At 37.0% G+C, this 23,738-nt stretch overlaps 1 protein-coding gene across 7 annotated transcripts in view; it reads left to right on the top strand.

Moving 5' to 3' along the window:
• CTNNA2 (catenin alpha 2) overlaps positions 1-23,738 on the top strand; it is a 1,132,931-nt gene that overhangs the window by 89,256 nt on the left and 1,019,937 nt on the right. Inside the window, exon 2 of one of the 7 annotated variants that reach the window (XM_059405716.1) lies at positions 9,364-9,442. The exons of the other annotated variants lie outside the window; for them this stretch is intronic. The gene's annotated coding sequence lies outside the window, so the exon portion shown is untranslated. The remainder of the gene's footprint in view (positions 1-9,363; positions 9,443-23,738) is intronic. 7 annotated transcript variants of the gene reach the window in all.

Here is a 23,738-nt window from a genome sequence, read left to right as displayed (position 1 = left end):
CCCCCCCAACAACTCTCAGTTTGTTTTGTGAGATTAAGAGTCACTTATGGTTTGTCTCCCTCCCAATCCCATCTTGTTTCATTTATTCTTCTCCTACCCACTTAAGCTCCCATGTTGCATCACCATTTCCTCATATCAGGGAGATCATATGATAGTTGTCTTTCTCCGCTTGACTTATTTCACTAAGCATGATACACTCTAGTTCCATCCATGTTGTCGCAAATGGCAAGATTTCATTTCTTTTGATGGCTGCATAGTATTCCATTGTTTATATATACCACATCTTCTTGATCCATTCGTCTGTTAATGGACATCTAGGTTCTTTCCATAGTTTGGCTATTGTGGACATTGCTGCTATAAACATTCGGGTGCACATGCCCCTTTGGATCACTACATTTGTATCTTTAGGGTAAATACCCAGTAGTGCAATTGCTGGGTCATAGGGCAGTTCTATTTTCAACATTTTGAGGAACCTCCATGCTGTTTTCCAGAGTGGCTGCACCAGCTTGCATTCGCACCAACTGTGTAGGAGGGTTCGCCTTTTTCCACACCCTCGCCAGCATCTGTCATTTCCTGACTTGTTGATTTTAGCCATTCTGACTGGTGTGAGGTGATATCTCATTGTGGTTTTGATTTGTATTTCCCTGATGCCAAGTGATATGGAGCACTTTTTTATGTGCCTGTTGGCCATCTGGATGTCTTCTTTGCAGAAATGTCTGTTCATGTCCTCTGCCCATTTCTTGATTGGATTGTTCTTTGGGTGTTGAGTTTGCTAAGTTCTTTATAGATTCTGGACACTAGTCCTTTATCTGATGTGTCGTTTGCAAATATCTTCTCCCATTCTGTCAGTTGTCTTTTGATTTTGTTAACTGTTTCCTTTGCTGTGCAAAAGCTTTTGATCTTGATGAAATCCCAATAGTTCATTTTTGCCCTTGCTTCCCTTGCCTTTGGCGATGTTCCTAGAAAGATGTTGCTGCGGCTGAGGTCGAAGAGGTTGCTGCCTGTGTTCTCCTCAAGGATTTTGATGGATTCCTTTCTCAGACTGAGGCCAATTTGAGTCTATTTTTGTGTGTGGTGTAAGGAAATGGTCCAATTTCATTTTTCTGCATGTGGCTGTCCAATTTTCCCAACACCAGTTATTGAAGAGGCTGTCTTTTTTTCACTGGACATTCTTTCCTGCTTTGTCGAAGATTAGTTGACCATAGAGTTGAGGGTCTATTTCTGGGCTCTCTATTCTGTTCCATTGATCTATGTGTCTGTTTTTGTGCCAGTACCATGCTGTCTTGATGATGACAGCTTTGTAATAGAGCTTGAAGTCTGGAATTGTAATGCCATAAACTTTGGCTTTCTTTTTCAATATCCCTTTTGCTATTCGAGGTCTTTTCTGGTTCCATATAAATTTTAGAATTATTTGTTCCATTTCTTTGAAGAAGATGGATGGTACTTTGATAGGAATTGCATTAAATGTGTAGATTGCTTTAGGTAGCATAGACATTTTCACAATATTTATTCTTCCAATCCAGGAGCATGGAACATTTTTCCATTTCTTTGTGTCTTCCTCAATTTCTTTCGTGAGTACTTTATAGTTTTCTAAGTATAGATTCTGTGCCTCTTTGGTTAGGTTTATTCCTAGGTATCTTATGGTTTGGGGTGCAATTGTAAATGGGATGGACTCCCTAATTTCTCTTTCTTCTGTCTTGTTGTTGGTGTAGAGAAATGGAACTGATTTCTGTGCATTGATTTTATATCCTGACACTTTACTGAATTCCTGTATAAGTTCTAGCAGTTTTGGAGTGGAGTCTTTTGGGTTTTCCACATATAGTATCATATCATCTGCGAAGAGTGATAATTTGACTACTTCTTTGCCGATTTGGATGCCTTTAATTTCCTTTTGTTGTCTGATTGCTGAGGCTAGGACTTCTAGTACTATGTTGAATATCAGTGGTGATAATGAACATCCCTGCTGTTTTCCTGACCTTAGTGGAAAAGCTTTCAGTTTTTCTCCATTGAGAATGGTATTTGCAGTCGGTTTTTCTCTCTCTCTTTTTTTTTTAAAGATTTTATTTATTTATTTGACAGAGAGAGATTACAAGTAGGTAGAGAGGCAGAGAGAGAGAGGAGGAAGCAGGCTCCCCGCCGAGCAGAGACTCGATCCCAGGACCCTGAGATCATGACCTAAGCCAAAGGCAGCGGCCCAACCCACTGAGCCACCCAGGTGCCATGCGGTGGGTTTTTCATAGATGGCTTTGATGATATTGAGGTATGTGCCCTCTATCCCTACACTATGAAGAGTTTTGATCAGGAAGGGATGCTGAACTTTGTCAAATGCTTTTTCAGCATCTATTGAGAGTATCATATGGTTCTGGGTCTTTCTTTTATTAATGTGTTGTATCACATTGACTTATTTGCAGATGTTGAACCAACCTTGCAGACCTGGAATAAATCCCACTTGGTCGTGGTGAATAATCTTTTTAATGTACTGTTGGATCCTATTGGCTAGTATTTTGGTAAGAATTTTCGCATCTGTGTTCATCAAGGATATTGGTCTATAGCTCTCTTTTTTGATGGGATCCTTGTCTGGTTTTGGGATCAAGGTGATGCTGGCCTCATAAAATGAGTTTGGAAGTTTTCCTTCCATTTCTATTTTTTGGAACAGTTTCAGGAGAATAGGAATTAGTTCTTCTTTAAATGTTTGGTAGAATTCCCCCGGGAAGCCGTCTGGCCCTGGGCTTTTGTTTGTTTGGAGATTTTTAATGACTGTTTCAATCTCCTTACTGGTTATGGGTCTGTTCAGGCTTTCTATTTCTTCCTTGTTCAGTTGTGGTAGTTTATATGTTTCTAGGAATGCATCCATTTCTTCCAGATTGTCAAATTTGTTGGTGTAGAGTTGCTCACAGTATGTTCTTATAATAGTTTGTATTTCTTTGGTGTTAGTTGTGATCTCTCCTCTTTCATTCATGATTTTATTTATTTGGGTCCTTTCTCCTTTCTTTTTGATAAGTCTGACCAGGGGTTTATCAATTCTATTAATTGTTTCAAAGAACCAGCTCCTAGTTTCATTGATTTGTTCTATTGTATTTATGGTTTCTATTTCATTGATTTCTGCTCTGATCTTTATGATTTCTCTTCTCCTGCTGGGCTTAGGGTTTCTTTCTTGTTCTTTCTCCAGCTCCTTTAGGTGTAGGGTTAGGTTGTGTACCTGAGACCTTTCTTGTTTCTTGAGAAAGGCTTGTACCGCTATATATTTTCCTCTCAGGACTGCCTTTGTTGTGTCCCACCGATTTTGAACCGTTGTATTTTCATTATCATTTGTTTCCATGATTTTTTTCAATTCTTCTTTAATTTCCCGGTTGACCCATTCATTCTTTAGAAGGATGCTGTTTAGTCTCCATGTATTTGGGTTCTTTCCAAACTTCCTCTTGCGGTTGATTTCTAGATTCAGAGCATTGTGGTCTGAAAATATGCAGGGAATGATCCCAGTCTTTTGATACCGATTGAGCCCTGATTTAGGACCAACGATGTGATCTATTCTGGAGAATGTTCCATGTGCACTAGAGAAGAATGTATATTCTGTTGCTTTGGGATGAAATGTTATGAATATATCTGTTATGTCCTTCTGGTCCAGTGTGTCGTTTAAGGCCTTTATTTCCTTGTTGATCTTTTGCTTGGATGATCTTTCCATTTCTGTGAGGGGAGAGTTAAAGTCCCCTACTATTATTGTATTATTGTTGATGTGTTTCTTTGATTTTGTTATTAGTTGGTTTATATAGTTGGCTGCTCCCACGTTGGGGGCATAGATATTTAAAATTGTTAGATCTTCTTGTTGGACAGACCCTTGAGTATGATATAGTGTCCTTCCTCATCTCTTATTATAGTCTTTGGCTTAAAATCTAATTGATCTGATATAAGGATTGCCACTCCTGCTTTCTTTTGATGTCCATTATCATGGTAAATTCTTTTCCACCCTCTCCCTTTAAATTTGGAGGTGTCTTCGGGCTTATAATGAGTTTCTTGGAGGCAACATATAGATGGCTTTTATTTTTTTATCCATTCTGATACCCTGTGTCTTTTGATTGGGGCATTTAGCCGATTAACCTTCAGGGTAACTATTGAGAGATATGAATTTAGTGCCATTGTATTGCCTGTAAGGTGACTGTTACTGTATATGGTCTCTGTTCTTTTCTCATCTACCACTTGTAGGCTCTCTCTTTGCTTAGAGGACCCCTTTCAATATTTCCTGTAGAGCTGGTTTGGTGTTTGCAAATTCTTTCAGTTTTTGTTTGTCCTGGAACCTTTTAATCTCTCCTTCTATTTTCAATGATAGCCTAGCTGGATATAGTATTCTTGGCTGCATGTTTTTCTTGTTTAGTGCTCTGAAAATATCATGCCAGCTCTTTCTGGCCTGCCAGATCTCTGTGGGTAAGTCAGCTGCCAATCTAATATTTTTACCATTGTATGTTACAGACTTCTTTTCCCGGGCTGCTTTCAGGATTTTCTCTTTGTCAGTAAGACTTGTAAATTTTACTATTAAGTGACGGGGTATGGGCCTATTCTTATTGATTTTGAGGGGCGTTCTATGAATCTCCTGAAATTTGATGCTCGTTCGCTTTGCCATATTGGGAAAATTCTCCCCAATAATTCTCTCCAGTATACCTTCTGCTCCCCTCTCTCTTTCTTCTTCTTCTGGAATCCCAATTATTCTAATGTTGTTTCATCTTATGATGTCACTTAACTCTTGAATTGTCCCATCATGGTCCAGTAGCTGTTTGTCCCTCTTTTGTTCAGCTTCTTTATTCTCTGTCATTTGGTCTTCTATATCGCTAATTCTTTCTTCTGCCTCATTTATCCTAGCAGTGAGAGCCTCCATTCTTAATTGCACCTCATTAATAGCTTTTTTGATTTCAACTTGGTTAGATTTTAGTTCTTTTATTTCTTCAGAATGGGCTTTTATATCTCCTGAGCGGGTTTCTCTAATATCTTCCATGCATTTTTCGAGCCCGGCTTGAACCTTGAGAATTGTCATTCTGAACTCTAGATCTGACATATTACCAATGTCAGTATTGATTAGGTCCCTAGCCTGCAGTACTGCCTCTTGTTCTTTTTTTTGTGGTGAATTTTTCCCGCCTTGTCATTTTGTCCAGATAAGAGTATTTGAAGGAGCAAGTAAAATACTAAAAGGGTGGCAACAACCCCAGGAAATTATGCTTTAACCAAATAAGAAGAGATCCCAAATGGTGAGGGGGAAGAAAGGGGATAAAAAGAGGTTCAAAAAGAAAGAAAAAAAAAAGAAAAAAAGAAAAGAATTAAAAAAAGAAAACAAATAACGTATAAAAAAGAAAAATATATATATTAGATAAACTAGTTGAAACACGTTAAAAAAGAAAAGAGTAAAAGTTAAAAAAAATTTTAGCAGAAGAAGAGAAAAAAAATGAAAAAGAAAAAAATTAAATTAACTGCAAGACTAAAAAATCACAGAGAGAAAGCCATGAATTCCGTGCTTTGCTTTCTCCTTCTCTGGAATTCTGCTGCTCTCCTTGGTATTGAAACCGCACTCCTTGGTAGTTGAACTTGGTCTTGGCTGGATTTCTTGTTGATCTTCTGGGGGAGGGGCCTGGTGTAGTGATTCTCAAGTGCCTTTGCCCCAGGCGGAATCGCACCGCCCTTACCAGGGGCCAGGCTGAGTAATCCCCTGGGCTTTGCGTTCAGGAGCTTTTGTTCCCCCTTCGCTTTCTGTAGAGTTCCAGAGGAGGGAAATACAAATGGCAGCCTCCTGGTCTCCTGCCTGGAGGAGCCAAGAGCCCGGGGCGCCACTCCTCAGTGCGCCCTCAGAGAACAGTGCCCAGTAACTCCCGTCTGCCTGACCTCTGGCCACGCTCCGAGCTCACCCAACCTCCAGCTGGTTCAAGGTAACCCCGAGTTGTGAGCTTACTGTCAGCTCTGTCTCTGTAGCCGGCTTTCCAGTTCTAATTCCCGCAAGCTCTGTGACACTCAGACACCCCCGATCTTTCTGTGACCCTGCGGGACCTGAGGCCACGCTGCCCCCGTGTGGGCTTCGCCCCAGTTTAGCCTCTGGAGCGATGTCCCTCAGCGGAACAGACTTTTAAAAGTCCCGATTTTGTGCTCCGTTGCTCTGCCGCTTGCCGGGAGCCAGCCCCTCCCCATGGGGTCTATCTTCCGGTCGCTTTGGATTCACTTCTCCTCCAGTCCTACCTTTCAGAAAGTGGTTGTTTTTCTGTTTCTATAATTGCTGTTCTTCTTCTCTTCGATCTGCAGATGGATTTGCAGTTGTTTGAAATCTTTAGATAAGCTATCTAGCTGATCTCCTGCTAGATGAAGTAGTCTCAGCCTGCTACTTCTCTTCCATCTTGACTCCTCCCCCTGCAAGAATATTTGAGCTAAACATTGGTATTGACTACTACACGTGTTCACCCCATGTTAAGTATCACATTATTTAAGAAGGCAAAAATGTTTTAAAATGGATAATGAAAAACATGATATTGATAAAATATAAACATTTCAGCTATGTGGTAGCATAACATAGGAAATTTTCCTTGGCAGGAGAGCTCTCAAATAATAATTACTACACATAATACAATCCCTTTTATTTATTTATTTATTTTAATTTTTTAAAAATTTATTTCCAGCATAACAGTATTCATTATTTTTTCACCAGACCCAGTACAATCTCATTTAAAAATATATTGCATAGGCATATCTGGGTGGCTTAGTCGTTAAGCATCTGCCTTCAGCTCAGGTCATGATCCCAGAGCCCTGGGTTCGAGCCCCACATCGGGCTCCCTGCTCAGTGGGGAGCCTGCTTCTACCTCTCCCTCTCCCCCTGCTTGTGTTCCCTCCTTTACTGTGTCTCTCTGTCAAATAAAATCTTAAAAAAAAAATATATATATATATATATACACACACACATTACATAGATAGATACAGTTACCTTTAGAGAAAATGGAAAGATTTAAGATATGATAACCATACAAGGTTTATCTCAGGAATGCAAGGTTGGTTTGGTATTAGAAATTGTATTAGCATATTTCATCACAATAAAATATTGTTTGTGAAGGCAACAATTCTTGCTGTTTATAAAAACACCTGATAAAATTCAATAGCCATTCATTTATAAAAACCCAAACACTGGTTGTGTAATAACGGGACTCCACTCAGCCCCTAAAGCAAATAACAGAACTATAAAGACCGGAGTGCTTTTCTTTAAAATTGGTAGAAAGTGATGCCCACTGTCACTCATTTTACTTACCACTGTATTCAAGATTTTGGCTATAGTATTGAGATATGAAATATAAAAAGTTAAAAGAACTTGAAACAAAGAATCAAAACTGTTCATTATTAGATGATAACACTTTTCTTTAAAATATTAAAAAATACAAACAAGTTGTTTGTTGAAGAAGAAATGGACATGTTTACTTTATAACCAGAAATTTCAATATTCTAATGGATAAAACAAGTAGACAAGAAAATCTGTAAGGACACAAGACATGAAAACACTATCAGCTACTTGGACCTCATTGCCATTTATAGGGTATCTACCCAAGAACAGTAGGATATTCATTTTTTCAAGATTGTATGGCTTCTTTATGAAGAATGACCATACTGTGGCCATTTAAATAAAACTCAGTAATTCAGAAGAATTCAAGGCATAAATAAGTTAGAAATTTAGTTAATTATAAGTTAATAAATTAATAAGTATGTTTCTGACAATAATATAATTAAATTAGAAATCAATAACAAATCTGGAAAATCTTCCAGTATTATTAATACATTATTAAATAATACATATCTAAATAATGTCTTTGTCAAAGAACAACTTCTTAATGGAATTACAAAGTTTTTTTTAACTGAATGAAGTGAAAACACATTAGGAAAATTTTGGGGGTGCCTAGGTGGCTCAGTCTGTTAAGCATCTGCCTTCTGCTTAGGTCCTAGGAGATCCCAGAGTCCTGCAGGGAGTCTTCTTCTCTCTCTGTCTCTGCCCCTCCCCCTGCTCGTGATCTCTCACTCACTCTCTCTCAAAAAAATCTTTAAAAAAATTGTGGAATGCCTTTAAAGTCCTATTTAGTGGGGAAATTTACAGCAGTCCACATATGTAAGAGAAATATCTCAAATTAAGTGCCTCAGTTTTTACTTTAAGAAACTAGAAAGAATAAAAGCAACTGGAAAGTGCATTAAACCTAACGTGAGAAAAAGAAGTAATAAAGATCAGAGTGGAATCAGTAAAATAGAAAATAAAAACAGTAGAAAAAATTCAGTGCAAACAAATGAGGGTTCTTTGAGAAGTTCTTTGATAAATTTGGTTAGTCTTCAGTCAGACTTAAAAGAAAAAATAGATATAAATTGGTGTAGCAGGCATGAGAGTGCTTTAATCACTAACAAGTGTATAGAAAAGGATAAAGAAATATGTTGAACAACTTCATGTTAATAAGTTGGACAACTTACATGAAATCAATAAAATCCTTGAAGGACACAATCTACCAACACTTATTTTAAATGAAATAAGTAACCTGAATAAACCTGTATCTATTTAAAAAGTGACTTTCTAGTTGGAAATCTCCCCCCCTCCCCCAAACACAAATCTCCAGGCTCTGTGGCTTCATTGTTGAAATCTAACAAACATGTAAGGAAGAAAGAATACAATTGTACACAACTCTCCCAGAAAATTGAAGAGAGGTAATAAATTCTATCTCATTTTGTGCGATATTAGCCTGAGAGCAAATCTTCAGATGAAAATACCACAACAGCAAACAAAACAAATCGCAACCAGTATTTTTTTTTTTTTTGTGGATAGAGGTACAAAATGCTTAGACAAAGTTTATCAAATTGAATTTAACTAAATATAAAAATGAGAATATATCATGACCAAATAGGATTTATGCCAGGAATGCAAAGAAGGTTTACTATTCAGAAATGAGTAACTATAATCATATTAATTAACTACTAAAGCAGAACCATATGAGCATTTCCATTTCTTGTAAAACTCTAGGTCAACAAGGAATAGAGGAAAATTCCTCAATCTGATAGTAAGCATCTACAGAAAACAGCTAAGGAAACTAAGTGGTAAAAGACTGAAGAATTCTTTTTTTTTTTTTTTAAGATCTAGAAAAGGACAAAATGTCCACTCTCACTACTCCTATTTAGTATAGTACTGGAGGATCTAATTAAGATAACCAGACTGGAAAGGAAATTAAGTGGATAAAATATGATTATCTATGAGGAAAATGTGATAGGCTCTACAAAGAATCTACTAATGAGTTAAGTGAATAGAGCAATGAAAAATCAGAAGTTGGTATTTATAAAGTAGTATAATTTATAATAGAATCAAAACATATGAATTATTTTTAGATAAATCTGAAGAAGAATGTGCATGAACCATAAAGTGAAAACCATAAAACATCACTGAGAGAAATCAAAGAAGATAAAAGTAAGTAGAGAAACTCTGTTCATGGGTGAAAATACTCCATATTAAGGTGATACTTATCAGAGTTACTATACAAAATACAAGACACCCACTTACATGTAAGTTTTATATAAAGATTTAGAATTTTAGTGTAAGTATATCCCTTTCTATGTTTTTATTTGCTATATCTGTTAACTCTACCTCAGACAGGTTCTATACAATTGTAATAAAAAAACACAATGGGATTTTTTTTGTAAAAAACTGACAAACCTAAAATTCGCATGGAAATTCTAAGGGTCTAGAAAAGTCAAAACAACTTTGAAAAGACTGAACGGTTTTCAAAAAGTAACAATATGTGACTTTAAGTCTTGTAGCAGTATGGTAATGAATACAATGTAGTATTGGCATCAAGAGAGATTAGAAAAAGAAAGTAGAAAGTTCAGAAATAGATCAACACATATATGGTTAACTGATTTTTGACAAAGACGCAAGGGTAGTTCTTTGGAGAATGAACAGTATTTTCAATAAATAGTGCTAGAATATTTGGATATCTGTATACCAGAAAATTATCTTCAATCCATAACTCCCACCATATAACAAAATCAGTTCAAAATGGAAGATAGTCTGAATATGAAACCTAAAACTTCTAGAAGGAAACATAGGAGAAAATCCTTGTGAATTTATATAAATGCAGAAAGCACTATCTATGAAACAAATCAATGAATTGGACTTCATCAAAAGTGAAATCTTTTTTTTTTTTTTAAAGGTATTGTTATAGTTTCCAGTCATGGATTGGAAGGAAATCTTTGCAAAGTGTTTATCTGATAGTGGACTTTTATCCAGAATATATGAGGGAATCTGAATAATAATTTAATGAAAAACAAAATGATTTAAAATACACACAAAAGAATTGAACCAGACTTCACAAAAGAAGATGTAAAAATAGTGAATAAGGCCATGAAAATAATTGCAATATCATTTGTCATTAGGCATGTGCAAATTAGAATCACAATTAGATATATGCTATTTAAATAGCTAAAATTTAAGGTTGATTATACCAAATTTTTGTAAGGATGTAGAGCAACTGGAATTCTCATTTACTGCTGCTAGGAAAGTAAACTGATAAAAACAGTTTGAAAAAGAGTGTCAGTTTCTTCAAAAGTTAAACATGCACCTATCATATGTCTATGTAAAGACTTCCAAAATAATAGCCCAAATTGGAAATAACTCAAAAGTTTATCAACAGGTGAATGGATAAACAGATTATGATAGAAGCATGTGCTGGAGTAGTGCTCAGCAGTTATAAAGAATGAACCGCCAATACAAACAACATCCATGAATCTTAAGATAATTATGCAAAATGAAATTGGGTAGATGAGGAAATACTCTGATTCCATTTATATAAAATTCTAGAAAATGTAAAATAACTTGTAACCCAAAATGCATCAGTGATTGTTCAGGTAGAAGAGATGGAGATGGAGGTAGAAGAGAGGGAGGAAGTTATAAAGGAGCAGAGAAAGTTTTGGGGGTGATGAATATATTTATTATCATGCTTGTGGTTGTGGTTTCCCATATGTATAACTTAGCAAATTGTGCAGTTTTAGTATGTGCATTTATATCTGAATAAAATTGCTAAAATAACGTGAAAAATAGTGTATACAAAATAACTCTAAAGAACCAATAATACCTGCACACAAACAAATAACTGGATCTGTAGGTGTCCAATAGAAATAAATCTAAAAATGTAACAACTGCAAGGTATATGGGTTTATTCTATTCTGCAAAAGTTTCAACTAAGCAGAGCACTGGTGTGTATGCCCAGTGGACACACAAGTATCAGTTAACTTCTGGAAATCATTTAGTATAAAACATGGGGTTCATCACAGCCCTGAAGAGAATGGTTACTATTGAAAAAGAGAGAAGAACTGGGTTGAAACGTTAGCTGTTTTGAAATGTTTTTTAAAATGTACTTAAAAGTTTAGCATACTGTTGCCATCTGATTTGAAGGTGGGAAAATGAGTAGGCTTCTAGTATGCTAATTTCCATACTTCCTGTATTCTAGATTCATTTCACATTTAGCATCCTCTAATAGCTGTGTGTGCACCTATGCAATGAAGGCCCTTTGCTCAGTATTTGTACAGATGAAGAAGGAAGAAACGGTCATTTGGGAGGCAAAGATCTTAAGTACACAGTGAGACAGCTATCTGTGAAAAGTGCTGCCAGAGTGAACTACTGGTGTCATGAGAACATAGATTGGGAGTACCTAATGTCCAGTGGTCAAGAATTTGAATAGGAAAAATGTTTGTAGTGAGATACGCAGAAGAGCCTTAGGTGGTAGGGCCCCAGCAAGAGGGCAGTGAAGTGCTAAAGACAGTGCTTGAAGAAGGAATCAGCATGTGTGTTCATTTACACTTGCATAACCATTTCCATAGTCGGCCTTTAACAAAAAATAATTTATTGTAGCAGGAGAAGTATAAACCTGGATATTATTAAGAACGCATTTGCCATTTTCGTGTTGAATTGTGCAAGTCGATGATATAAATAACACACTTTTAAATCCGGCTAATTTAGGTTTTTGTCATTGTGAGTTAAACGAGTAAATTAAAGATCAGTATATTGACATAGGAGGACTATTTCAAGTGCCACTTTGCTGTTATGTCTCTCCCATCTAGCAGGCCTCTCTTAGACACCAGAGTTTAACTAGGTTGCTTGAAGCCCGCACAGTCTGCAGTTTTCACCTCCAGTGCGTGTTTTCCACTATACAGATGCCATGATCTTAGCAACTTTTGATTATTTCAAAAACATGTTCATGAGTGAGTGAAGAGTCCTGGTCGAACAAATCAATACTGCATGCAATGTTCTGCATGTCGGAGGCTAGCCAAGATGGTGGTTCTACTCCAGTAGGCATTTTGAATAATCCACATCAAACCAAGGTATACGGGTAGCACATATTTCATATTTGCTTAACTGACAACTAAGGGAACACTATTTGAATTTTAATAAATGCTGACCTCTAATACTATTTTTAAAAGTTTTTATTTAATTCCAGTTAGTTAACATACAGTGTATCACTAGTTTCGGATGTACGATACAGTGATTCCCCATCCCCATACAACACCTGCCGCTCATCACAGAAGTTACAACTCCTTCAACCCCATCACCCATTTTACCCATTTCCCCCTACCTACCTCCTCTGATAACCACCAGTGTGTTCCCTGTAGTTAAGAGTCTATTTCTTGGTTTGCCTCTCTCTTTTTTTTTCTCTCCTTTGCTTATTTGTTTTGTTTCTTTAAAAAAAAAAAAAAAAGATTTATTTATTTTTCAGAGAGAGAGGGAGAGGGAGAGCCCAAAGGGCAGAGTGGCAGGCAGAGGCAGAGAGAAAAGCAGGCTCCCCGCGGAGCAAGGAGCCTGATGCGGAACTCGATCCCAGGACCCTGGGATCATCACCTGAGCCAAAGGCATCAGCTTAACTGATCGAGCCACCCAGGTGTCCCATTTGTTTTGTTTCTTAAATTCGGCATAGGAGTGAAATCATACGGTATTTGTTTTTTCCCTGATTTCTTTCACTTAGCATAATACTCTCTAGCTCCATCCATATCATTGCAAATGAAAGATTTCATTCTTTTTTATGGCTGAGTGATAGTCATACATGCATCTCACATCTTCTTTATTCATTCGTCAATTGATGGACACATGGGCCTCATCCATATCTTGTCTGTGGTAGATAATGCTGCTATAAACGTAGGGATACGTGTATCCCTTTGAATTCTTTTTTGTTTTTTGTATTTTGTTTTTGTATTCTTTGGGTAAATACCTAGTAGTGTAGTTGCTGGATCATAGGGCAGCTCTATTTTTAACTTTTTGAGGAATTCCCATACTGTTCTCCAGAGTGACTGCACCAGTTTGCATTCCTATCAACAGTGCATGAGAGTTCCTTTTTATCCACATCCTTGCCAACACCTTTTGTTTCTTGTGTTGTTGATTTAGCCATTTTGATAGGTGTGAGGTGATATTTTGTTTTCTAACAGAAACTTGAGAAATTTCCTTTTTCTTATTTTTTTTAAGATTTTATTCATTTATTTAAGAGACCTTGCGAAAGTGAGCCTGGGGGGGAGGGCGTGCGGGTCAAAAGCAAAATGTGGGACTAGATCCCAGGACCCTGGGATCATGACATGAGCCTAAGGCAGCTGCTCCGCTGACTGAGCCACTTGGGTGCCTCCCAGAAGTTTATTTTTTATTTTTTGTTTCATGTTTTTATTTAAATTCTAGTTAGTTAACATAGAGGGTCATACTGGTTTCGGAAGTGGAATTTAGTGATTCATCACTTACATATAGCACTGGTGCTCAGCACAAGGGTCCTCCTTCATACCCGTCACCCATTTGGCCACCTCCTGCCCACCTCCATCAACCCCCAGTTTTGACTTGTATTTCCCTGATAATCAGTGATGTTGAGCATCTTTTCATGTGTCTATTAGCTATCTGTCTTCTTTGGAAAAAGAAGTCTTTTTAGAAAAAGAAGTCTCATGTCTTCTGCCAAATTTTTAATTGGATTATTCATTTTTGGGGTGTTGAGTTGTACAAGTCCTTTGTGTATTTTAGATACTAACCCCTTATCAAGAAAGTCATTTGCAGATATCTGCCCCCATTCCATAGATTGCCTTTTAGTTTTGTTGATTGTTTCCTTTGTGGTGCAGAAAGGTTTTATTTTGATGAAGCCCCAGTAGTTTATTTGCTTTTCTTTCCCTTGCCTCAGGAGATGTATCTAGAAAGAAGTCAACTGTAGCCTATGTCAAGGAGGTTACTCCCTGCGTTCTCCTCTAGGATTTCTATGGTTTTAGGTTTCACATTTATGACCTCGAGTGCTTTTGAATGGTGGTTTATAAATCAGGATACCTGGCTTTGATTTTTGGGGGGGTGTTTATTATTACTTAGACTACTTTAAAAACAAACCAACATATGAGTACCTGCTTTATAAATCTTGCTCCGTTAATAAAGAAGCAACCCACCTTTTATAGCATCAATGATTCACTATTAGAATCCAGTACACTCTTTAAAAACTATTTCTTTTGCATAAGTGAGGATTGCACATTGAATATTAGCTGTTGTCTTGGGGGAAAAATGAGATTACTCTTGAAAAAGTATTGTTGCTTGACTTAGTGAGAATGAGATCATGGGGGAAAATAAAGCATTTGGGAGACATGAATTTTAAAAATAATTTAGGCCTAATATTAATAAAAAATAGCAATTAGAAAAATAAATTTAAGTTGGAAAATGTTACAAAAACCTGAAATGAATTGCACATTTTAATTCTTACCAGAGAAAATTATGATTTAGGTTCTTTTATATTAAATTTTCATGAAGCATTTAAATGGAAGAAATCATGGCTTAGAATCATTAACATGAAAACCTGAATCCCTGGATCAAAGAAGTTAATCTTTATATTCTTGTTAAAAATTTGTGAGAATAGAAGATTTCCATTTACATGATTTATGCAGTATTATTTCATAAATTTATAAGCAAAGCAAAGGAGTTTAAAGTATTCACATTTTAAAAAATTACTTGTTTAAGATTAACACATTTTATTGGACTACAGTAGCATTTGTTAGTAATTTGAATTAATTGTGCTCAATTTTGCATCTTTAAACCATCATGATGTAATATTCTTTTTCCCTGGGAATGGACTTCAATAGATTTCTTCACAAATACTTTCTGAGAGCAATTTTAGTAATGCTCTACTTGGCCACCCAATTTTGCTAAGATGAAAACATCTATCATTATGTTAACAGTGTCTAATATTCAGAGCAAAAATACTTGTTTAATATGCGCTGTGTCATCTCTCCCTGTAAAAATTAAAATGTGTAGTCGAGCTTCAACCTAAGGAAGGCATATCAGTCTCATGGATTTTTCTGGGATTAGTTATCACCATGCTGTTTTTAGTTAGGCTATTTCCAAAGCTTCAGAGTGTGGACATGTTCTTTTTTGGGGTGTCACAGTTCTTTTTTTAATTGTAAGAGACAGCTGCAAGTTTTGGAGGGAGTTCCACTATCCAGAGTCAGAAGCCTATAATTCTTGAGGTTAAAATAATAATAATAATAATAATAAAGTAAAAGTGGTTGAATCAGATTTCTTGTGTTCAAAACAAACTTCCCATGCTTGCTTCATTTTATTTCAGGTAGTGGATCCTGTGGTTGGTTTTTTACTTTAATTGCAACGTCTAGATGATAGGGAGGGATTATCACTGATAGTAATAAAAGCTACCAGGGGTTTATTGTGTACTGTTCATCTTTTTCAGGCAATATACATGGATTATCCAATTTGATTAGCACAGTAGTTTCATGATGTTGGTACTATGATTGCAGCCATCATTTTACTGTTGGGAAATAAAACATAGAGTAAATAACTTGGCCTAGGTCAATGAGCTACCACACGGATTCCAACAAGAGCAGGTTGCTTATGCTCTCCCACTAAATAACCTGCTGCTAATCAGTAATTCAGTTTTCTTTAGTTCTAGTATTCAGCAAATTAAGGTGTTCTTTTTAAAAAACATAATAAGCTTTATCAAATATACATTCTTTTAAAAGAGATGCATTGTAGCTAGATGTATGCTAAATCCCACTTTTGGCCTATTTATATTTTTTGCATTTTTTTCATGGAAAGTACGAAATAGAGGATCCCATTTACTCTAAAATTTATAAAAATAGGATGAACAAAATAGATACTAAATTCAGTTTAGAAGCAATCTGCTCCTGAACTTGTTGTATCAGGAGAACTTATTCCAGAAGATCTGGCCAAAGAGAAAATGCACAAAGATTGAAAATGAAATGTATAACTGAGTAATTCTGAGGCTGATGGGAGACATATAGCATTAAAATGTAAGCTGAACATCAAAAGCAATGTCTTCTCTACTCCTCTCTTAAGTGTTGTATTATTTATTTTCACTTAGCCACAATATAAGGATAACCAGGTGTTGAAAAACAAGAAAATCACAGTAAGTTTCAGAAGTATTTTTGTGTATTTATTAATTAAAATGACTAGAAAGCATTTGGATTATGTTACACATATTCATTGTTCTGAAATGTGGTCAAAAGTCCTTGAACTAAAGATATGAAAATCTCATTTCAATACTTGCAAACATTTTTCCTAGGAGGTTAAGTGGTTATAACCAGGGAAAGATCCAGGTTCTGTGGGGCCTGGAAAATAATTAATGTGGGACCCTCATTAGAAAAGTGAATAAGAATTAGAAATATGAAATTAGATATGGATATTTATTTAGAAGAGAAAATGTCACACACAACAAAGTAAATTTTAAGACTGATAAATGGCACAGATGTCACAAAATTCAGAAAACTAAATTATATTCTTATTAATTACCAAACATTACTATTATACTATTTTCCATACATTTTTTTGCTATAAACCTTTTGCTTACATCTTATTTGAAAAAGTATATTGTTATTTTCTATAGAAAAAATAGAACCATAGTTCAGTCTGTCCTCTACTATGGTTGATGGAAGTATGTGTGTGGGTATTTAATGATTACCAGTTTAGAAAAATATCTTTTAGTTTTACAACTCGTTATTGACAATGTTATGTAAATTTATGAGATTGTTTTGAAATTTGGGCAAACCTTTATTAAATTATTTTCATGTATGAGCTGTTAGATTTCAGGGAATTTCAAAGTTTCCTGAGCACTAACTAATCTTAAATACTCTGAGCTTATGACATTCATTAGCTAGTTTGTGGCTAAAGAGAAAGCATATTTAGTGTTTTTGTTAAATTTGTTGATGTTAATATATTGTGTAAAATTATGGAAAAATTTAATGTTTTTCCAGTATGTCCATATAATTCATTCTTCTTTAATTGGATTATCAAATAATCAAAGTATCTATTAATTACTTTTATTTGATTTTTTTCTCTTAATTCAGCTTGGTATAATCTGAAAGAAGGTTTAATATAATTTATTTCTAAATGTCAGATTTATTTGCACTTGATTTCATTGTTTATGTTCATTACATTTGTCTCACGTCCATTAAACTTTCTCCTTAATTTTCTCTCAGTTGCTCAATAAATGGATCTAAAGATGACTAAAAATGTTAGCTTTTTAGTACAAGCCAGTTAAGAGTCTATGTGGCTCTACTGATTTACTGAAATATTCCAAAATTTCATTTATAATGGAATAGTTGAGCTTTATTAAATATTTCATTTCCATCAAAAAGTAATAAAATATAGCATGTTTTTAATTATATATATGCTGTATTATAGGGTATATTCCTAACAAGAGAGAATGGCTTTGAGGAGGTGAAAATGAAAATCGATCCTCTGTAGTAGAGTTTGTCACATCTGAAGTTTGGTGGAATTTCTCTCAGACCAAGTTCTGGGTTTATGCATTTTAAACGGTTTCTCCTGCACTAAACACACATCGACGCTTCTACCCTATAGCTGTATGTCCTCTGGGCCCTATACATATGCTTCTGTAAGGCAGGTCCACACTGTGGGAATGCACCTCCCAGTTACAGTGCCAGCTGAGTTTACCAAGTGGGTAGAAAAGAATTCTTCATTTCTACACCGTGAAAGGGACAGAAAGGTTAATGTCTAACAATAACTTGGTGATACATACGAGTGACTCTGAACTATGTCAGTATACACTGTGCCACCCAAACTCAACATTAGGGAACCAGCTTCCCTTAGCTATGTGCCCAAAACACCTTGGCTTGCTATGCCCTGCTGTGAAGGGAAATGTGACAGGGGAGGGAGAGCTGAGTGGCAGGAGACATATTGACTACAGCTGCATTCATGCAACAATAGCACCATTGAGAAGTTGCAACAGAGAGGTTATGTCTCACAAAATCAAAGATATATACAAAAAGTTGGGTGACCCTGCTCTAAACTATGTACTCATTAAAAATATAAAATCACATGGTGTTACGGACTTATAAAAATACCTTCAGTATATTAAGGTTGACAAAAGCAAGTAGATAAACAGTATGCATAACAGCAATATTTTAGGCTACCCTCTTCCCTGGAAAATCGTTATGCATTTATAGTTGTATGAAAATAACTATGTCTGGCAGGATCATACGTGATGGGAATGGTGATTATTTGTGGGCATGAGATTTGAGAAATGGAAGACACTTTTCATTAAGTCTAAGTTTTGAATGCAATGTTTATTGTGTTCGTTAGTTGGTTTTTGTCACAATAAACATTCTTTACTTAGAAAGCTTAAAAATAAAGTAGAATTGATTAAAAGATTGGGGCACCTGGGTGGCTCAGTGGGTTAAGCATCTGCCTTCATTTCAGGTCATGATTCTGGGGTCCTGGGATGGAGCCCCACATTGGGCTGCCTGCTCTATGGAGATCCTGCTTCTCCCTCTGCCTGCTGCTCTGCCTGCTTGTGCTCTTTTTTCTATCTCTATGTCAAATAAGTGAATAAAATCTTAAAAAAAAAGAATTGATTAAAAGATGAAAACAATATAAAGAGGATAAATCTTAGCACTGTTAAACAGCAACAAAATTGTTGATCTCCTCCTTCTCTGCTATGTGTCCACCTGTCATCTACTCATCCACTTAGATCTGCCTCCATTTTAAGTTCTGTGCACCCCAAACCTTTTCCCCAGTTCACTTTTCTTTTTACCTGATAGATATGCCAGTGGAAGTCTTTACATTTCCAAAATAACCTTATGTTTGCTCTCAATCCCTCTTGAATGAGAATTTAACTGGTTAATCAAATTCTAGATATATGGTTATATTTCATATGCAATTTATAATTATTATTCTGGCCTCCTGTGGATCTTTTATTTCTTCCTGCTTTCTTCTCCAATAGCATCTAATATTTTCCTCTTCTCCCTAACATTCTGAAGTTCCCACATCCTCTTTCTAGGAATATTGTTATTCTGTATTATAGTGAATCAGTAAAATTTGTAGCCATTGTCCCTTTAGAAGGTGCCTCATCAATATTTCTTTCTTTCTTAGTTTTTGGAATTCCTCTTGGACTTATATTGATGCTATTTGATTTACTGTCTTTTAGCTTCTCTTTCTTATTTTTCATAGATCATTCTTTCCAAGTGCAATTTCCTAGATTATTTTCATTTATGTTATTAGTTTGGTGCTTGTCCAGTTTGTTTCTTTGATGGTTGAATTTTTTCATTTTCAGGTTTCTGTTCAGTTATGTTTAATGTACAATTGTATCTGATTCATACTTACGCTTTTGTTGCATGTCATTCTTTTTGCTTTGTGAATATTATTCCTTTGTTTGTTTCCCAGTACTTTAAAACTGCTATATAATTTAAAAAAATTTTTTTTAAGATTTTATTTATTTATTTGACAGACAGAGATCACAAGTAGGCGGAGAGGTAGGCAGAGAGAGAGAGAGGAGGAAGCAGTCTCTCCGCTGAGCAGAGAGTCTGTTGCGGGGCTCGATCCCAGGACCTGATCATGACCTGAGCTGAAGGTAGAGGCTTTAACCCACTGAGCCACCCAGGTGCCCAAAACTGCTGTATAATTTTGAATACATTTGCAAATAACAGAGAACTTGACCAAGAGTGCTAAAGTCATGAAGCTTTGCTGTTCATGAATGAGAAGTCTGGAGGAAAGAAGGCCAGATTTGGTTAGGAGCTCCGTGAGGCTACTAGGTGTCCAGCTTTCTCTTGTCCTTCTCTCATCACTTCAGAGTATTGGTTCCTCTTATGAGTCAAAAAAATGGCCTCGCCTCTCTGTTAGCTCCTCTCCTGCTTTGCTTTGAATAAGGGGGATGGTGTCCAGGATTTCTTCTCTGTAATCTGTGAGGAAAATCCTTCCAATTAGGCACCAGTAAATACCTTCTCATATCCCTTTGATCAGAGGTGAGCCGTACACACACACACACACACACACACATCCTTAGCCCGATGACTGACAAACAGGAGTTGGTTAGATAGGCCTTAAGCCTCAAGGGATGTGCCAAGGCTGGACACCTAACCTCTGGGACAGGGAAGAAGAAGGTGTGCCCCTTGGGCAGCAAGTAACTATGCCTGCCGTGTTTTAACACCTTTTTCAGAAGATTCTATTTTCTTTTAATTCCTCAGAGCAGACTTTTTCCAATGTATGTTAAATATGTTGTTGATCACTTTTTCGTATTTCCTTTCCCTTGCAAGGGTTCTTTCTCTCATAGTTACAGGGTTGCCTCAGTCTGGCCCAATATCCAGAACCAGTTCTTGAGTCAATGGTTTGTGCTTGCTCTTGAAGTATTAGAATTGAATTCCTATGCCGGTGGGTGGTTCAGTTTGCTAATGATTTTTAAAAAGTGCCTGAGATAAGCCTCTTAACACTTTGAAGACTGCGCATGCTCCTCTGTGTTCTTCAGTGTGAGTTTTGTAACTCATGTTCCCTGAGTGGGTCCCTCATCTCCAATTCTTGTTTTTCTTCCCCAAGTCCCAAGGCATCTATCTATATTCGCTTCTTATTTCTGGAATCCAAAATTGCCCACCAGCAACTTAAGCTGGGAAGTAAATTGGAGCAAGCATGTGTATCAGGCCCCCTGCCTGGGCTCCACACTGTGAAAGCTCCCAAGTGTCTCAGTCATGGCTGGGCTTCCAGAGGTTCATCCTGCAGTTGGAGAGAGGGAGAGATGTGTCCATGAGGGTATGCTTAGGAGGATCACAGTAAGAGCGCTGACCACTGTGCTCCATCAGCTGGGAAGAGAATGAGCATGTTATTTCCTTACCTGGAGATGAAAATTTAAAAAGAAGAAGGTCCCCGCAGGCCAGATTCTATACAGAGAGTGATAATTGGGTATTAGCTCCAGCTGTCCTGGGTTGTGCCCACGATAATAATGCTAGCGTGACATCAGATCACACTCCTTTAATAATTCCTAAAGGACACATTGTTTAACCTTGGTTACAGTGGGCCCTACTGACATTATTTATTGCAGTTTTCTAATTTCCTTACTTTTCTGTTTTTCCAGTGATGGTTTTTGCTTTACACCTTGAGTTGTTTTGACACAAGATTTGAATCTCAAGGTTTTAAAACACCTTATTTGAAATGAAGTTCCTTAATACCGTGGGTGTATGGTTGTCATTAAGGAAGTGTTGGAATATAGCATCATCTTTCACTAGCTCTGTCATGAAAAATACCTGCTCCTGTGGCTGCTCCCTTCACATTAAAGGGCTCAGACAGATTCCGCATCCCATAATCTCACTGACTTCAAAGCAGATGTGTCTCTTGTGAGAACCAGAAAATGTGCACAGCAATATAGCACCTAAAGCCAGACTTTAACGTTTTCTCCATTGCAGATACGAGGTCTGTTGATAAAGCCACATAAAATTCCCTTTTCTAATGATGTGCTTGATTTTCAGATGGTTTGAGGCTTTTTTTTCTTTTTTGGCAATTTAGATGATAACAATCTACAATAAGCAATATAAATGTAAGATGCTATACTCTGTGATTTTTTTTTTCCCTTGTAAGCAAGAACTATTTTCAATGTGATGGGTTCTAAGTTGGGTTTTGTTGTACTATATGAGGCTATAGCCACAGCAGTTAAATATTGGTAGCCAGGGTTTGCAGAAAATCTATTTATGGCACTCTTGGTTTAATATTCTTTCATTGCTTCCATCATCCTTTGGTAGTATCCAAACTCCTGATCACAGCCTATGAAGAACATTTGTTTGTGCCCCTTCCAGTTCTCCAACCTCCCTCCTTTTACTTTACCTGTGGGTCCCATTTGTGAGTTCCTCCTAGTCCTTAAACACAGTGTAAATGCCACTGCTTCTGTACTCTTGGAGTGCTCTTTATTCTCTGGAACATTTTTGTCCTGCTTATTTTTCACCTGGAAAATTCCTGCATGCCTATCAAGATAGTGAAAATGTCACCCTATGTGTGAAACCTTCTGCATCCTACCCTCTCCACTCTTGCACTTATGTGCCTGTCTCCCCCAATAAGATGTAGCTTCCACAGGCATAAGGACATAAACTTTATTCATCTTGGTGCGTATTGTTCCCATAACATGGTATGTGACTAGACAGCCATGCTCAATAAATATCAAATGGGACAGAAATGGGCTGATTGCTGAAACTCTGAGCTAAGACAATTCCTGTAGCAAAGAGCGAGGCTGAGAGGTACCATTTGCCTTCAAAGAAGGGTCTAGTGGCAGAATCAATTTGAAGCAACCTGAAGGTTAGCATCTATGGTTTTGCTGTCCATGGGCAGCCATGGACACTGGTAGTGGAGGAGGACACTCACATGGGGCAAGTTGAGAGAATCAGCTTGGTTTTCTGATACTGTTCAGCCAGACTTGAACAGTATCAAAATCCAGGTTATAAAAAGTTCAGTGGAGTGTTAAAATTAACCTCTGTGTGCATGATGTGATCCTGCAAAGCAGGTCAGAGGATCTAAATAGATGACAAATACGTGATCTACAGGCTTTGCAGGAATGCATCCAGAAAACCCCCTCCCCATAACTTCCTTTTCTTAAAATAATGAAATAGTACCAATCCCTGTAGCAACACTCAATGACTACCTTATGTTTTCTACATTCGTCGGTGAAAGTGACTATTGTGAATTTTCCCTGTGGGATGGTAAATGTGTTTAAGAAAAGAATACCCACCCCCCACCCCCACCCCCCCACCCCCAGTTTTCATGAAGAAGACTATGCTCTGCTCTCTAATTCTGTTTGGAGATCATGAGATCATGATGTCAGACATTTTTAAAAGGAAGAGAATGCAAAGGGAAGGGAAAGGAGTTGGAGCTCAGGGAGGGTGCAAGGGAGGTCTGTCAAAAGTTGCCCAGCAACAGACAGAACTGCCTCAGTTGAGTCGAGGTAATGGCTCTATCTTTGTCCCTGTCCCAGGCCTTCCTTGAAGGCTGTGGCCACAGAAACCCCATGAGGCCATCCAAAGTACAGTGCTGTGGGCAGTACCTCTCAGGAATGTGTTGCCTTCCTATTGCGTAGCAAATCACAGAAGAAATATGGAATATTTGGTTCATTAGATTGTTTTCCTCATGATGTGATTATGACTTTCAGTGAGGAAGACCACAGATGAATAAATCAGTCTAAAACATGTTTACTCAATGTAGATATAGATGGCTACATATAGAAATACTTATAGATAAGTGTCTGTAAGGGGGTTAGTAGACACACGTAGCTTTATTTATTTATTTATTTTTTAATTTATTTGACAGACAGAGATCACAAGTAGGCAGAGAGGCAGGCAGAGAGAGAGGAAGGAAAACTGGCTCCCTGCTGAGCAGAGAGCCCCATGCGGGGCTCCATCCCAGGACCCTGGGATCATGACCTGAGCCGAAAGCAGAGGCTTAACCCACTGAGCCACCCAGAAGCCCCAACACACAT

This window comes from Mustela nigripes, chromosome 7, assembly GCF_022355385.1.
Source record: "Mustela nigripes isolate SB6536 chromosome 7, MUSNIG.SB6536, whole genome shotgun sequence".
Taxonomy (NCBI): domain Eukaryota; kingdom Metazoa; phylum Chordata; class Mammalia; order Carnivora; family Mustelidae; genus Mustela; species Mustela nigripes.
This window is presented reverse-complemented; position numbering and strand designations above follow the sequence as displayed.